The following is a 16,108-nucleotide window of genomic DNA, read 5'->3' as shown; positions in this document are numbered from 1 at the left end:
TTCTGGACATACACGAGTGCATGCATGGACGACGCAGTTCTGCTAGCTTCCCTTTCCCTCAAACGAACGTGACCAAAAGGAGCACTATGCATTTGCTCGTCACAGTCCAGGCATCATGCAATTTGCTTCCTATTTTTCTTTGTTATTAATTCTTCTCAATAGCCCAGTACAAACATACATGCAAACTAAAAAAAATGTACAAAATGAGCTGGTTTTCTTTACTCCACCGCCTGTGCAAATACATGATTTATACTGGCGGTGTATGACTATATTGACTCTAGCGGTTCTTTGCCCTGGGCCTAAATATTTTTTCTACTGATGCCTTCTCTCCTTACGAACCCGCCTGTGAGAAGAAAATCGGAACCATCAGGAAAAATAGATTCTGTACAAGTGAATCAACTCAAATCTGGTCCATGCTGATTGGGATGACCCTGCTCAAGTCATGCGTGCCTGTTCCATGCTCGGCCTTGGTTGAATGGCGGAACCCGAATTGTAATCTGGAAGGACCACCAAACACATGTGTTTAAAGCTGAGAACAAAGCTCCTTGCACAAACATGCTGTCATTCATGATTCTTCTGGATCTAAAACTCCCGATGCATCCCAAACCCACTAAAAGAATCCTTTGATGGCTGGGTCGCCACTGAATTCCCATTGCCATGCTATATTCTTGTGCTCATCAACATCTTCGTTATTTGGGATACTATTGTCTCTGTTGAACCAGGAAGCAAGTGATTTCACCTATACCCCCTACCAAGAGTGTGCAGCCCGCTATCTATATAGGCGTAGGTAGTAAACTGAGAACTAAGGCTCTCATTAATTCACCAAGCCACTACGTAGGTTACACTCAGAGCACGTTGCTAGAATGGTCATTATAACCTCCACCTGATGCACCTACATTTTTTTACAGATGTAGTTTTACAGAACTCAGAAAACGTGAGAATTGGTATATGGTTCCCATAATACTTGAAGGGCTTGTAACACAAGTTTTTAGCCTGACTTAAAGTTGACTAAAAATTGGAAGAACATAGAATTTTAAATATCACCAATAAAAGTGTATTATTATATCTCCAAAAAAGCAGGTGCCTGTTGGGATGCTTATCCTTCAGGCGATGACCACACCCGTCCCATGCTCATCCAATGGCACAGGCCTTTTCTTCTTCCTCCAGCAAAGCACTGTTCATCTTCGTCATCTCGCCATGGGTCCGCACAGGCCTGCGCCTCGTCCCCACCGCCCCGCCACAGGCGCAAGGGTTCGCCGGACCTCTGGTGAGCTAGGGCCACGGCCGCCTTCTTCCCCTCCCCCTCCTGCCATGGTGCCCCCGCCTCTACCTGGCTCGGCCGCCACCGCCACCCAGCCTCCTTCCCCACCACCTGGCCGGCCTACCTCCCCCCGGCTGGCCGGGCCCTTCTAGACCCGTCGGATTTGGGAAGGAGAGGGGGAGAGACTGCTGAAACCCTAGCTTGGAGATCTAGGAGGAGGAGGAGGAGGAGGAGGAGGACGACAACGATGACGACGACGTACCTCGGTGGATACACCACGTGTCATGACCTGGTCCTGACACCCTTGTGAGCATCAGCATCATGAGCATCCTTGCATTCGAAATCAAATAATTAGAAACTGAACTCTGCATTAAACTGCTCATTGGATCGATGGAGAGTCCGCTAGCACCACCGGATCATCCGCCAGTCCATTTGCACGCACTAACAAGTTCAGACTTTGTCAGTCAAATCCGATTGTCAGTCAAATTCGAAATCAAATAATGTCAGAGTAACACGTCCACAGCTACCACAGTATGGAAAATTTATTCAGCCTGATTGGCTGTGATTTTTTCCGAGCTGCAGCTACAGCTGCATGCTGTTGTAGAAACAGTACAAATCCGATTGCAGTTTGCAGCCACAGGGGCAGCTGTAAAAATCCGCAGGGAGCACATCCATTATTCAGTAGTATCACACTCATTATTTTCATAGTCTATGCACGCACAAGAACCAAATTAAAGCCTGACAAATACCAGAAAACTTGGAACTGTGTAACTAGTAGCATATCATGTGAATGCATACAACCATCCGGCCATAAAGAGTGAATGATAATATCTAAAGTATCATAAACATTGCTAGGGCATCCATCATCGCAAAAGTTTTAAATCATGACCTTGGCGCTATTGCAAAGCAAACCAAACAGAGGTGCAGAGGCATGGCCGAAACAGATGAATACGCTATGAATACCATGGCCCTTGGCAGCTTGATGACCGAACACGCACCTGTTTGCTAGATTGTTCAACCAAATTAAGCATTCGACATGTCATTGGGGTAATTTGTAGCTACTAGCCTGGTTGTTGTACCATGGATGCCATTTACTCGTATTAATTATTGACCTCAATCCTGAATTTGCAGAAATCATTTCATTGTTTTCTCTTTTTTGAACAAGGGAACTCTGTACGTGGAATAATTGCAGGGGAAACTACAAACAAGATACGTAACAGATGTATAGATCATGGCATCAACTAGTACAGTTGCTAGCCAAGGAGGAAATGGAAGATGCACAGTGCTACATGAATAATTCTACTTCCTCTGTCGGAAGCCATAACCTCAGGTAAGATAGACACTTACATAGCCAAGCTGCGATAATAGAACTAGAAACGAAAATCCTGTAAGTGTGATCTGAAATGTCGGAAAGCATAACCATGTACTGCACCAGATGAGATGAATTCAACGAAGAATTGACAATGTGGTCATCGATCTCTTACCATGTTTGGTCTATTTGTGAATCCATACATGCAAATGAAGAACAGAAACTTGATGCTTGCACAGAAGTTTTGATAGGGAAAGAACAAAGCGCAACATGAAACTTGATGCTTGCACTGTGCTAAAGCTTGATTTAACACAGGGGTGAGAGCCTAGGTGTTGCGATGGGGATTCTCTGTGTCCGGTGGTCAAGACATGATCTTGTACGTAAACTCTCTTTTCTTGCTTAATTGAAAGGCAGTGCTCCTGCCAATTCGTTAAGCTTGATTTGCCAAAAAGTCAGATCTCTGCAACATGGAGCCTAAGAGCACTTTGCTGTTTGTTCTCCAGGCCACAATTGCTTGGTTGTACAAGAAAATCATTGAGTCAAAATCATTGTTCACATGTGGAAGTAAGCTTACACCAGGATAAGGTGAGCATTTTGGAAAGTTATTACTTCCACAGCATGAACTTGAGAAACCTTAACTTGAAAGTTATCACTTCCACAGCATGTGGAAGTAACCTAGGTCTTCTGCGTTGCTTCGCTGGATGACGGAACTCAAATTATTCCCAGCCTCGAAATTCCAGCAAAGCCAAAATGCGCACATTATTGGTGCGTGACACAACAACTCGATCTTTAACTGCTGATGCATCCCATTCCCATCCCTATTATTAGACAACTCTTCAATTTTTCACCATGAAGCGGCAAATGTGCTTTTGCTACCCTCGAAATGGTGCGTGGCTATATATAGAGTGTTACCGTTGAGGCCGTGAGCATCTCCAAGAGATTAGTCAAAATGATTAACCACATTAATTAAGTGATTAGTCAAAATGACTAACACACGAGTGATATGTGATTAATTTATTCTTAAGTATCAGAATTCTAGCCAAATGCGCTGCTTTGCTGACAAATGTTAGCTCTGTGTCCTCTGTAGTGCATGGCAAGGCCATGGATCGCCAAGTGAACATGAATAATTTCGCCAGCTCGGATCGTGTGATGATGCAGAAAGGTAGCATAAAGGCTTTGCTGGCTCGGAGAGATGACTTCAATGACACGAGACTCAAGCTCCTGATGTATCACATTCCTAACAGGAATGAACCTCATCAGCAATAATAGTAGCCAATTTTTAACACTTTACTGTCCCATAGCATACTCATCAGTCATCAGCCCTCACCTCGTGAGTTTATGTGAGCATGAGCCATTCCAATTTCCACACAAAAGGTAGCACGGTATATTTTTCTCCAGTAGGTGTTGCCACTGTTGCTTCAGAAAGCATGTGACTTCTTGTATCCCTTCGGGATGTACCTGGCTTTATAGGCACCTGCACATGTCTTATGTGTAGACCTTTTTCATTGTTTCACCCTCACGTACATGTGTACTGCGTAACTATACAATAATAAAGAAATTTTTTTATTTGAAGACTCACGGGCTGGGTCCCCCCTGCTGCATGCTTACACATATATAAAAACTGAAATAAAAGCTGCAAAGTTTAAACTCCGGAGTTTAATAGATAAAGAACACAGTGACAGGGCTCAAACTCAGCCAACCATTGTTCGCCAAGAGAACCTAAATACTGTAGAATGTATATGCTCAAATACTCTAGATATAAATTGAAAGTTGACGTGCACTGCGTAACTATTCTTCCCTTTTCCTCTTGTGAGCAGGAGAAGCACTCCAAGCATATACTAGGAAATTTAAAATGGTGCTGATGTAGCATTTTTATTTATATTGTGATCAAGTGGGGCACCATTGTGCCACGCACAACAGGAAACGGCTGATTTGCCGGGAGCAAAAAAATTTGCCGGGTGCTTTTTATCGGGCACCTGGCAAAGGAATTCTTTGCCGGGTGCCACGCCTGGTGACACCCGGCAAATAAAGGCCTCCGGCAAAGCAGCCTTTGCCGGGTGCCGGGCACTCGGCAAATTTCAGCCGTCGGCAAAAATGGTCTTTGTCGGGTGCCGGCCACTCGGCAAAATATGGCCGCCGGCAAAGGTGGTCGGCTTGACGGCGGCCAGCTGCCGCCAGCCTTTGCCGGGTGCCACGCCGTTAGGCACCCGGCAAAGAATTTTTTTTATTTTTTTTTTAAATTTCTTTGCCGGGTGCCCCATGACCTGGCACCCGGCAAAGGCTTCTTTGCCGGGTGCCCGGGGTGGCACCCGGAAAATTATTTTTTTTTGTTTTTTTTACACGCAAATCGCAAATCCAGAAGCCTGTCCGCGCCCCGCCGCCCTCTCCCTCTCCCTCTCCCAAATCGCGCCCGCCCTGCCGGCCCCAAATCTCGCGCCCGCCCCGCCCCAAATCTCACGCGCCCGTAGTCTCCTGTCGGCCGCTGCCCTGTAGCTCCCGCTCGCTCATCCCCTGGTCCCGCCCCGCCGCCGCCCTCTTGCTCCCACTCACCTCACCTCGCCCCCAAAGATCTCGCTCGTCCCCCTCCTCACCCCCTGATCCCGCCCTGCCGCCCCCTGAAGAAAGCCATGAACACGACATCCAACGCCGCCGCCTGAGCCCTCTCTGCTCCCTCTCCAAACAGCCTATCCACGTTGCTGGCTCGCCGCCCCCCTGGAGCACGCGACAATGGAGGACGGTGGCTCGGCCTCAGACGCTAGGCACCTCCCTCCCTCGGCAGCTGGCTGTGGCAGGTGTGGAAGAGGCCACGGGCACTGCTGATGCGCCTAAAGCTGATCCAGTGAGGTGAGATAATTTTTCCCCTCCACTCCCCTTCTTCCTGGGTCATAGAATTCGTGGGTGCTGGTGAGACTCCCTGGCCGAACTGCCTCTGCACTATGTGTGCCGTGTTCCTGTTGATTCAGATTTGCCGAATGCAGTGATGAGGGTGGGGCGACACTGTAGATCGAGAGGTCTCCTAGTAGCAGCTGGCGTTTGAAAGGATTCCTGTGTTGCTTGATGTTCTTGCCTGGTTGTAATGTTTTTATTCACTGATCTATGTGCTTGCCTGCTCATCTAGATCCAAAACATCGTACACAAGAAATCCACTGATACGCAGTCAACCTGAATTTGTATATCATGGACCTTCCAATCAATGCTAATCTGAATGTCTGAATGTGATCGAGACAACCTCTTTATCGTTATATTAGCAGCCACTAACAGATGGGCTTCACCAGAAGGCTATCTTTGGCCCCACCTGAGAGAAGGAACAGGAGTAACAATTCGTTCGCGCCATCCTGAATGCTCTGAATGTCTGAATGTGTTCGAGCAGAATGCTGACAAAGTGACAAGCAAAATCCCCTTTGCCACCTGAAAGGAGGAAGCCATTCGCACATTTGCAAATGCATGCGAGGATGGGATGCGGATGAAAGTAGCTGCTATAGCTCATCTCCACTTTACATGCATGTATTGTATGCAGTGAGATGGAATGGAATGTACGTCTCTAAGGGCGTCAGCAATTGGTTCCATGCACCCATATATCCATCAAATAAAGCACGCACACATGTATATATCAGTAGATGGGGATTAATTCCCTAATCCTCAAGGATACCTCCTCCTTGTCTGATGCCTGTAGCCTGCTTCTGTTTGCCCAGTCATCATTTTTTAATGATTAATTCATGCCGCTTTCTGTGATTCTACCCTTGTACAAAAGGGACAATAAGAAAAAGTAGCTAAAACTGCGCCTTCCTATTGTGAATTTGTCTTGTAAAATTCCCTCAAACAAATGAGTAGCTGGCCATCCTATTCTAGGTGTGCTTGTTGCTGCAGAGAACTATTTTTGTTAACCAAATTTTGTGTTTGCTTGTCATATCAATTAGAATTTGCCTGGGTTCATATCACTATGTTTTACACCATTATTAGCTCACTGCATTGTTTGATATGTGCGTGCTTAAGCTGTGTACTTGGTTCTTCAAACTCAGCAGGGCTTGCCAACGTGTGACTGTTGCACCGACACCAGCGGATGTCCTGCACCGAACCACAACGAGGCTGACATAAGACCTTCTTCACCAACACACGACAAGGCTGCTCGTGGTGCTCCCCCACAGGCCCCAACAAGTTGCAAACCTGCACCACCGACGTCGTCCTCACATTATTTGCAGCCTACTGATTGAAGTATTGTAGGTACGCACTTAACACTTGTGGGTTCTATGTCCAGAAATAATTCATATGTCACTGTTTTCCTGCTCTATCACACTTTGCTTCCACATGTATCATTGTATGTTTAGCTGCTGTTTTTTTACTTGTGTTGCTTGCTGTAGGCATTGCAAATGCTAGCTGTCAGTTGTTTATCTAATTTCGAATTGCTCTCTAGCTATAATCTGAGAACTGAATTAGAGCAGCACCTCAGTCACATGTTTCTTGATTTAAGGTGTACTTCCATTTATAATTCCTAGCTAAAGGCCTGTGTAGAAGCCTGTGGTTTTATACCGACCATCATCTACCCTTACATGTTATAGTTTCTAATTAAATTAGCCATACTTTTATTCACTTAGTGATTCCCTGCTTTGAAGCAGCAACTCTGCATGCCTACCAAGAGGATCGTCAAAACAATTATATGATCACCTTGTTTTCATATATGTATTTTTTGGAATGTTGTCATGGTTTCTGACTATGTTACCCATAACCTGAGGTTTGGTGGAGCCTACAGATATGCCCCTTTTGATTATTATGCATATGAAGTATTCAGTGCATGTATTGTGGTACCAATATTGTCTCCTTGATATATCTACTACAAGTAATTTAGTATATGTATTCACACATAATAGTTTTAGTACAACTCATTCAGTTAAATGCTATCAGCTTTGTGTATGACGGTGAGCAAAGTTTTTTGGCTGTTTGGTCTGAGAGAATGAAGAGAGCACCTGATCTGAGTCTTAAAAAAATGGATGCTAGCCGTGGGAAAGATTGGAGGAAACTTCTTTGGCAATTTGGTCTTATTTTGGTCAAACTCGGGCTGAATCCATCAGCTGTGGCTGCTACTGCCATTTTTCTTTGGGAGAGGGAATCCAACTATCCCAATTGCTGACTCAACACTCTGACTTTTTCTCTCCTGTCTTGAGAAGATCGCTGCTGATCTTTTAAAGTCGGATCAAGCACTAGATGAAGGAACTACTAGGCATCACTACCCAAGCATGGACCAGTAATATAAAAACCTGAAATCTGAAATTACTACACACTTTTGATGTGATACTGCTGAAAGTAAAAACTAGACTAAAAGTTAAATTGATTAGAGGCATTTGTCGCACTTAGGCGCAAATGAGGTCTAGTGCTTTAGATAACTCATACTGTATGTCAGTTTTACATAGCTTGTCTACACTTGCTGATTACATGGTTACTATTAGCATTGTTAGTAGTTAAGTAGTTGTTAGTAGTAGTGTTAGTAGTAGTTGTAGGGTTAGTAGTAATTGTTGTTGTACTACTTCAATACTTTCATGTGCATGGAAAGAGAACTAAAGTACATGGCTCCTCTTGATATATTGGTGGTTGTTGGCCTTCGTGTCCATGTTTGGTATATATGTGGTTGTTGGCCTTCGTGCCATGTTTGGTATATATGTGGTTGTTGGCCTTCGTGCCATGTTTTTTTGCAGGTTATGGGAACCTCCCCGTGCAGGGGAGGTGCTGCCAAAATTTTGAGTCGACACTAACCATTTTTGCCCTTTTTTGCAGGAGGAGGACCTGTGGGAGGGACTCGGCGACAGGTGGTTCACAGAGGGTTATATCCAGGAACACGAAGCCCACCGGGAGCGGGCTTTGCAGGCGACAGGCCCCACACACCACCAAGGCAGCCGCAGCCTCGGCGCGTACAAGCAAGCTTGGGTACATGAATTCATTTTTAGTATTCTGACGCTCCATTCTGCATGTTTCTTCTAATCATCTTGTTGTCTTTCTCGCAGTCGGCGTCGCATGGTGGCCAGCCTTTGTCCACGTTCATGGCGTACGGACTGGCCCACAAGGGAAAGGTGACTTTCGCTGTCACCTTCAGCCCGGATGACCCACCCGAGTCGTACAACAACCCGAGCGCCCACACCCGCATCAGCTCCAACGCGTCAGAGGCAAGGTCGGTCCAGGGGCCAGACTGGGATCTGAGCACCGACGACATTGATGGCACGACTGTCATGAGGATCGGATAGGGCAAGAAGCATGGTCGGTACTGGCTTGGCGATGGCACCCTCGAGTCCGGCTCTGTTCCCTCCCTCTCCCAGATCCGAGCAAGTACCCCGAGCGGAGGCCCGGCCATACGCCAACGGCCGTCCCCTTCACAGCAGCGGGTTGACACACTCCAGGTTAGTCCAGTTTAACTCTTCGTACATTGATCTTTACATAACTTAGTCACCTTTACATTACTAAAACATTCGATTGAAATGTTGCAGGCCGAGAACGAGAGGATGGCTCAGGAGCTGCGGGACCTGGCGGCGAGGACCGAGGTGGCCGAGCGGGAAAGACAAGCCGAGCGGGAGAGACAGGCCAAGCAGCTGGCGGAGATTACGATGTTCCTACAGAACTTTGGGCAAGTGAACGGTGTACCTATGCCGATGTTCGCTCCAGCGCCGCCGCCAGTTGTAGCTAGTCCAGTGAGTATGAATCCATATTGCTTCGACTAGTGCTTTCATTAGATGACCCACTCTAAGCGCCTGAATCTCTTGTCCTTTATGCAGCCTCCGTCGGCGGGTTCGAATAACCCATCTCGGGCGCAAGCAGGCGGTGCCGAGTTTCCTTCACCAGGCACTCAGTTTCCTCCCCACCTTTAGTTTGTATCTCTTTTTCACCTCTTGATGGACATGTGATGCACTGTGATCCACTATCGACTTGTTTCGATGGTAATTGAACCTATTATGTTTGTGATGTCGTGTATGTGAGGTATTTATTCGCGATGTGATATATATGTGTGGGATTGAGTTTGTGATGAGATGGATGTGATATATATGTGCTATATTGTCTTTGTGATGCTTCAGATGTGATATATATCTTTTATATGCTGTGTTTGTGATTATAGAATCAAAAAACAAAATAAAAAAATTAATTTTTGAGGCTTTGCCGGGTGCCCTGGCCCTGGCACTCGGCAAAGCTGGAAACAGAATTCCTAGCTTTGCCGAGTGCCAGGGCCAGGGCACCGGCAAAGTTTTTTCAAAAAAAAATTCTTTGCCGGGTGCCCCATGACTTGGCACCCGGCAAAGAAATTACAAAAAAAAATAAAAAAACTCTTTGCCGGGTGCCCCCGCGGTGCGACACCCGGCAAAGAAATTATAAAAATAAAATAAAAAATGTTTGCCGGGTGCCTCCCCGGCACGACACCCGGCAAAGAAAATTTGAAAAAAAAATTAAAAAAATCTTTGCCGGGTGCCTCTGACATGGCACCCGGCAAAGCAAGCTATGACGGAGGCAGCGCCGTAACGACCACTTTTCTTTGCCGGGTGCTAGGTTTGCACTCGGCAAAGTCTTTGCCGGGTGCCCGATAAAAAGCACCCGGCAAAGAAATCTTTGCCGACTAACTTTTTGCCGGAGGCTCTTTGCCGAGTGCTGCACCCGGCAAAGGCTTTGCCGAGTGCAAAGTAGCCTTTGCCGAGTGCATTCGGCACCCGGCAAAGCGCCTGAATCCAGTAGTGACGTGGATGAAACAGTTAGCATATACAGTATATACAGCTAGCTGTTTGTACCATCATATCTGTTTATAGGTGATAGCCAATCGGAAAAACAATCAATCGACACTTTAATATTCATTGTTATTTTCATCTATGTTTTTTCCAGCACTTGTTTTGATATTTGTCATTTTACATTGAAAGTAATATAAAGTCCCATTGCTTTGCTCCAAAGGCACTCATTCGTGCCACGAAGGCATGGTTGGTAACTTGACGTTCCGTGGATCGGTATTGTGTGGCAACACAAGCTTGTTTAGTTTAAATTCCCAATGTTCACATTCTCAAGGCAGAAGCCTATCCTCCTGTGTAGCTCATGCCAATGAGCCGCCATGCTGATAACAACGTTGTTCACACTGTAATCTTTGTGAATCCTATGGCCTCTCTCCAATTGTAATCTTGTCACCCCATCGCATACAGAAGAGATGACATTTTGCTTTTGTTGGTTTTGTAGATGTCGGCTCAGCTATATATGTAGGGTCGGAAGCCGTGGTTTCTGTTGGAAGGATGTACGTACGTAGCTTTAATTTTGTCCTATTGGTTCACCAAGCTGGAGCTACTTTCCTAGCACATTCAATATTATTATATACTCCCACCGTATGAAGAAGTGTTGACAGAGAATACGGCCTACACTTAAAGAGGTACGTAGAACACATGAAATGAACAGTAACAGCGATCTTGTGATGAGATGCTACACAGCTAGAAGAACGGAACCAATGAACCAACCATTATTAATTACTTGGGGAATACTAGCATGCCACAAGTAGGGTTCAAACGTACAGATGCAAACAAGAGACTGTCTGACCTTACGAAATTTTTTTTATATTGATCTTGCCGCATCAGCACCACCATTCACAGCCATTCAATACTACCATGTCACACGTAGGGTTGTGGTTTATTGGCTGCGCCTACAGCTCACTACCGGAGGCGCATGCTTTGCCGAGGGCCTCTAGCCCTCAGCAAAGGCTCAGAAACCCTCGGCAAAGGCTTTGCCGAGGGCTGCCCTCGGCAAAGACCCCTCGGGGAATTTTTAGACGGCGAAGGGGTCTTTGCCGAGGGCCCTTTATCGGGCACTCGGCAAAGCCTTTGCCGAGGGCCAGGACGGCCCTCGGCAAAGAAAAGAAGCCGTCAGGCGCCGGAGCCGTTGGCGGTTTCTTTGCCGAGGGCCGACCCTCGGCAAAGAAATGGTTTTTTTTTAATTTGTTTGCCAAGGGCCGACCCTCGGCAAATAATTTTTTTTTTTTAAAAAACCTTTGCCGAGGGCCTCCTCCCTGGCCCTCGGCAAAGAAATTTTCAGGATTTTTTAAAAATTCTTTGCCGAGGGCCGGCCCTCGGCAAAGTCGGCAAATAATTTTTTTATTTTTTTTAAAAACCTTTGCCGGGGGCCTCCTCCCTGGCCCTCGGCAAAGAAATTTTCAGGATTTTTTAAAAATTCTTTGCCGAGGGCCGTCCCTCGGCAAAGAAATGGTTTTTTTGAATTTTTTTAACCCTTTGCCGAGGGCCTGCTCCCTGGCCCTCGGCAAAGAAATTGTCAGGATTTTTTTCCAAAAACATCTTTGCCGAGGGCTATTGCTTGGGCCCTCGGCAAAGGACCCTTCTTTGCCGAGGGCCTTGGTCATTACCCTCGGCAAAGAGGCAGAAATTTAAATTTTTTTTTGTTTTTTGCATTCCATCGACACAAGCATTACATATATATTCATATATATATATATATATATCACACAGAACCCATTTTCTCACAATATATCACAACCATAATTGTGAACCATAAATCACAATATATTACAACGACAAGTCACATGTTCATCATCATTCACATGTTTATTACAACAAGTTAATGAAATCCAAGCAAAAGTCACAACCATAAATCACAAATCACGCTAAAGTCCAACCACATCACCTAGCACGAGTCCTCATCAAGCTTGCATATGAGACGATAGTGAAGGAAAAGCAGGATCACCCGGTGACGCACTAGCAGGTTGATTGGAACCCGCGGACGGAAGCTGCACAAAGGAGCAGAGATTGCATGTGTGAGTAATCCGGGAAAACAGTTTTGGAACTTAGAGATTGCATCTAGTATTGTAGGAATACAAAAAGATTAGACTCAATTGAAAATTTCGGCAGCACCTCCCCTGCACGGGGAGGTTTCCAAAACCTGCAAGAAACGACGGCACGAACGCCGACATCCACGACGGCACGAACGCCGACATCCACAACGGCACGAAGGCCGACATACATGCAAAGCACAAGCGAAAAGTGAACTTTCATACTTAGAGGAGTAGCTGCAGGAGTAGAAGGTGGAGGAGCTGAAAACTGCATAGGTACACCCGATGCTTGCCCAAGACTTTGCATGATCACCATCATCTCTGCCATCTGCTTTTGTGCAGCCTCGAACGCGACCTTCTGGGCCTGCAGCTGTGCGGTCAGCTCCGCGTTCTGCTCTTGACTTTGCCTTTTTGTTTCTTGCAGCTCAGCCTGCAATATTTCACTCCAATGTATCAGTAATGCAAATCTAATTTAGGTGTGTAAATATCTACGTACGATGAGTAAAACAGGAATTACCTGGAGTGCTTGGACCTGCTGCAGTGCTGGAAAGGCTGTGGACGTATGGACTGGCTGGAGCTCGTGCTCCGTGCTCGGATAGCGTCGAGGGAGGGAATAGTGGTGGAGTCGATGGCGCCGTCTGCAATCCACAGCCGCCCGTGCTTCTTGCCTCCTCCGAGCCTCATGATCACCTCTGCATCAATGGGCTTAGTGCGCACATTGTAATCTTCCCCATAGATCTGCCTTACCGTTGACGTGTACTCTTGGACTTTAGTGTACACGTTCGGGTCGGAGTACACTTGGGGCAGGGCAGCCGGGTCGAAGGAGATAGAGGACGACGCCCTGCCCATGTGGGACATAGTCCACGCAGAGAACTCCGAGACCTCCTCACCGGGGTGTGCAGCCTCCTGCGAGAAAGACGGGAAGATGGTGAGAAATCAAGCAGAATTGAGCATCAAAATAAATGAAAGAAATCACTTACGTATGCTTGTTTGTATCCGAGGAGGCTACGGCTGCCTTGATGGTGAGTTGGACCTTGCCTCATCAGACGCTGTTCCTGCTGCCTCTCGTGCGTGTCAACAAAGTTCTGTGATAACCACTTGTCCATGATCATGGCCCAGCACTCGGGATACGATCGGCACCACCAGGGAATCACCTACAAGTCATCGAGTATTTGACATATAAGAAGATGAAATTGAACCTACTTAATATCAAAACGAATCATTATGAATGTTATTCGCCTACCTCAAGGTACTGGTCCCAGGTCAGCGTAATCCGTCTTGCTTGAGGCTTGGGGAGGGACTGCCCAAGTACCGACCTGTAGTAGTCTATGTGGGCCTAGACGCGCCCATGGTGCATCTCGGTGATGTACTTCCTACAAGCTGCGGTAGCCGCCCGATCCGCCTAGGCCTCAAGTCCTTCTTCGGCCTTGAAATATTTCTGCATACAAAACCGATGTATCCATTCATTATTTCGATAAAAGATTTAACCAATGAATGCGATGTATTAAGCAATGTTGTGCGAGAGAGACTTACCCAAAACTCCGCCAATACTCGCTCCTGCTTGTTGCGGTAAGTGTCATCCGTGACCAGCGTGTACCTGTCCTAGTTGGAGGTCGGCTCCCGCACCACCGACTCTTCGGACAGTTGCACAATGCCAGGGTACCATTTCCTGCACAAAACACCAAGGATGCTCGCGGGGGTGTGTGCTGGAGTACCCGACAAAACCAACCAGGCCCTGCACAAGTGATTAAGAAAATTTATCAGTTTCTCTTAAGATTTCCAACATATCTTATGAAGTAGTTGTGATAACATCCATAGTTACTTACCTCTTTGCCACAGGCCGAATCACTGAGCAGTTGTGAGGAAGCGGAACCGGAGGGAGGCTCGCGGGACCTCGCTCGTAGAGAGTCCGGGTAGCGGTACCCTCTCCCTCGCCCTCGAGCGCCTCACCTCCCTCGCCCTCGAGCGCCTTGCCTCCCTCGCCCGTCTGCTGACCCCTCTTGTCCTCCGACGAGGACGAGGCCGTGGCCGTCACGTGCTCCTCCTCCAGCACCTCGTCACGTGTCGAGGGAGGAGACCGCTGCCTCCTGCGGCGGTTGCCCCTGGTCCTCCTCTCGTCACCTCCTGTGGACGCTACCCCGGACGACGACCCCTCACCTCGAAGGAGAGGGCGGTCTCTCCCGTAAACCAAGGGCGTGTCACGGCGTGGACGTCTGCTCGCCATCTTTGTCCAATCACCTGCAATCACAAAGAATGAACAAGACTAATTAGTACATATATTAGAAATAGATTCAAAATATATAAACAAAACACAAATTAAAAAACCATAGTATTACATGTATTAGGAATAATCTTCATGATTGGGATCATAGGTCTCATCATCATTGTCAAAATTGTCCAAATGGGCAACACTATCCGAAGGTTCTATGTTGTCATCGTCGTCATTGCCTAGAAGTAATCGCTCAAGCATTGCTATGTCCTTGGCATTTACCACCACATCTCCATCGACCTCGTCATCAACCGTTTCGTTGTCTACTTTCATTTCGATTGCTTCGGGTAAGACTATCTCAAACGTGCCTGGTAGCCCATCTTCTTGATAGAACTGACCATCATATGTGTTTGCGTTGAAGTTGTAATCATCATCATTTGGGGCAGGTAGTTTACCATGTGGAGATACCTGGTGCATAATAGCCCAACCCTTAAGATCCTCTTTGTCTTGGTTGGCGTATCAAATATAATACACCTGCATGGCCTGTTGAGCCACAATGTAAACATCTTTTCTAGGATAGATGGAATCTTCTCGAATATCCACTAGCCCAAGATGAGCGGTTCATCTCGTTGATCGAGGATTAAACCAGTGGCATTTGAACATGACAGGTTTAAGAGGTTTGTCTCCATGAAATAAGAGTTCATAGATTTCCTCAACTCTACCATGATAGTCGAGGCCATCAGTGCCGGGCGTACAAACTCCACTATTTGTGGTTTTTCGTTTGGGCCGAATCTGCTCGTAACTTGTTGTGTGGAAGCGATATCCGTTCACGTCATAGCCGGTAAATGACTTCACCCTAACATCACAGCCGTTTGCAACCTGTTTCAACTCATCGCTCATGGACGAATCGGTCTGGGCCTGCAAGGTGAATCATGATAGATCGTTATATTAATCAAACATACGATCACCTTGGACGATTGAACGTACGAGCTAAATTGGACATCTCCACATGTGATCACATGAAGCCTTCTCAATTTTTTACCACAGCCTACACATGCGATAACATGACATCTCGCCAAGTTTCGTGATTTTCGGACTTCGTATGGATTTTATATAATTTTAAAACACTTTTCCGGCAAGTCGGTCGTCATGTTACGCGAACAAGATGCGTGAAAATTTGATGCGAGTTCATGGATAGGGACTCCACATGCACCAATTAACATGAATAACATTTTTCGAAACACTACATTGCAATATTCCATGCACCTGCAGTTCAAATTTGACATATTCGAAAAAAAATCAAAGAATCGAAATAAATTAAGGAAATATACAAAACAAAATCAAAATTGGCCTAAATTTTAAAATTGGGTTCAAAACAATGTATTGTAGCACCACAAAAAAACTGGGCTAAAAAAACCAAAAAAAAAATTGCCGAGGGCCTGGCCCGTGGCCCTCGGCAAAGAATTTAAAAAAAAAATCTTTGCCGAGGGCCTATCCTGGCCCTCGGCAAAGGGCTTCTTTGCCAAGGGCCTAGCCTCGGGCCCTCGGCAA

Source organism: Miscanthus floridulus, chromosome 4 (assembly GCF_019320115.1).
Source record: "Miscanthus floridulus cultivar M001 chromosome 4, ASM1932011v1, whole genome shotgun sequence".
Taxonomy (NCBI): Eukaryota; Viridiplantae; Streptophyta; class Magnoliopsida; order Poales; family Poaceae; genus Miscanthus; species Miscanthus floridulus.
The sequence above is the reverse complement of the archived record's forward strand: the minus strand, read 5'-3'. Positions refer to the sequence as shown.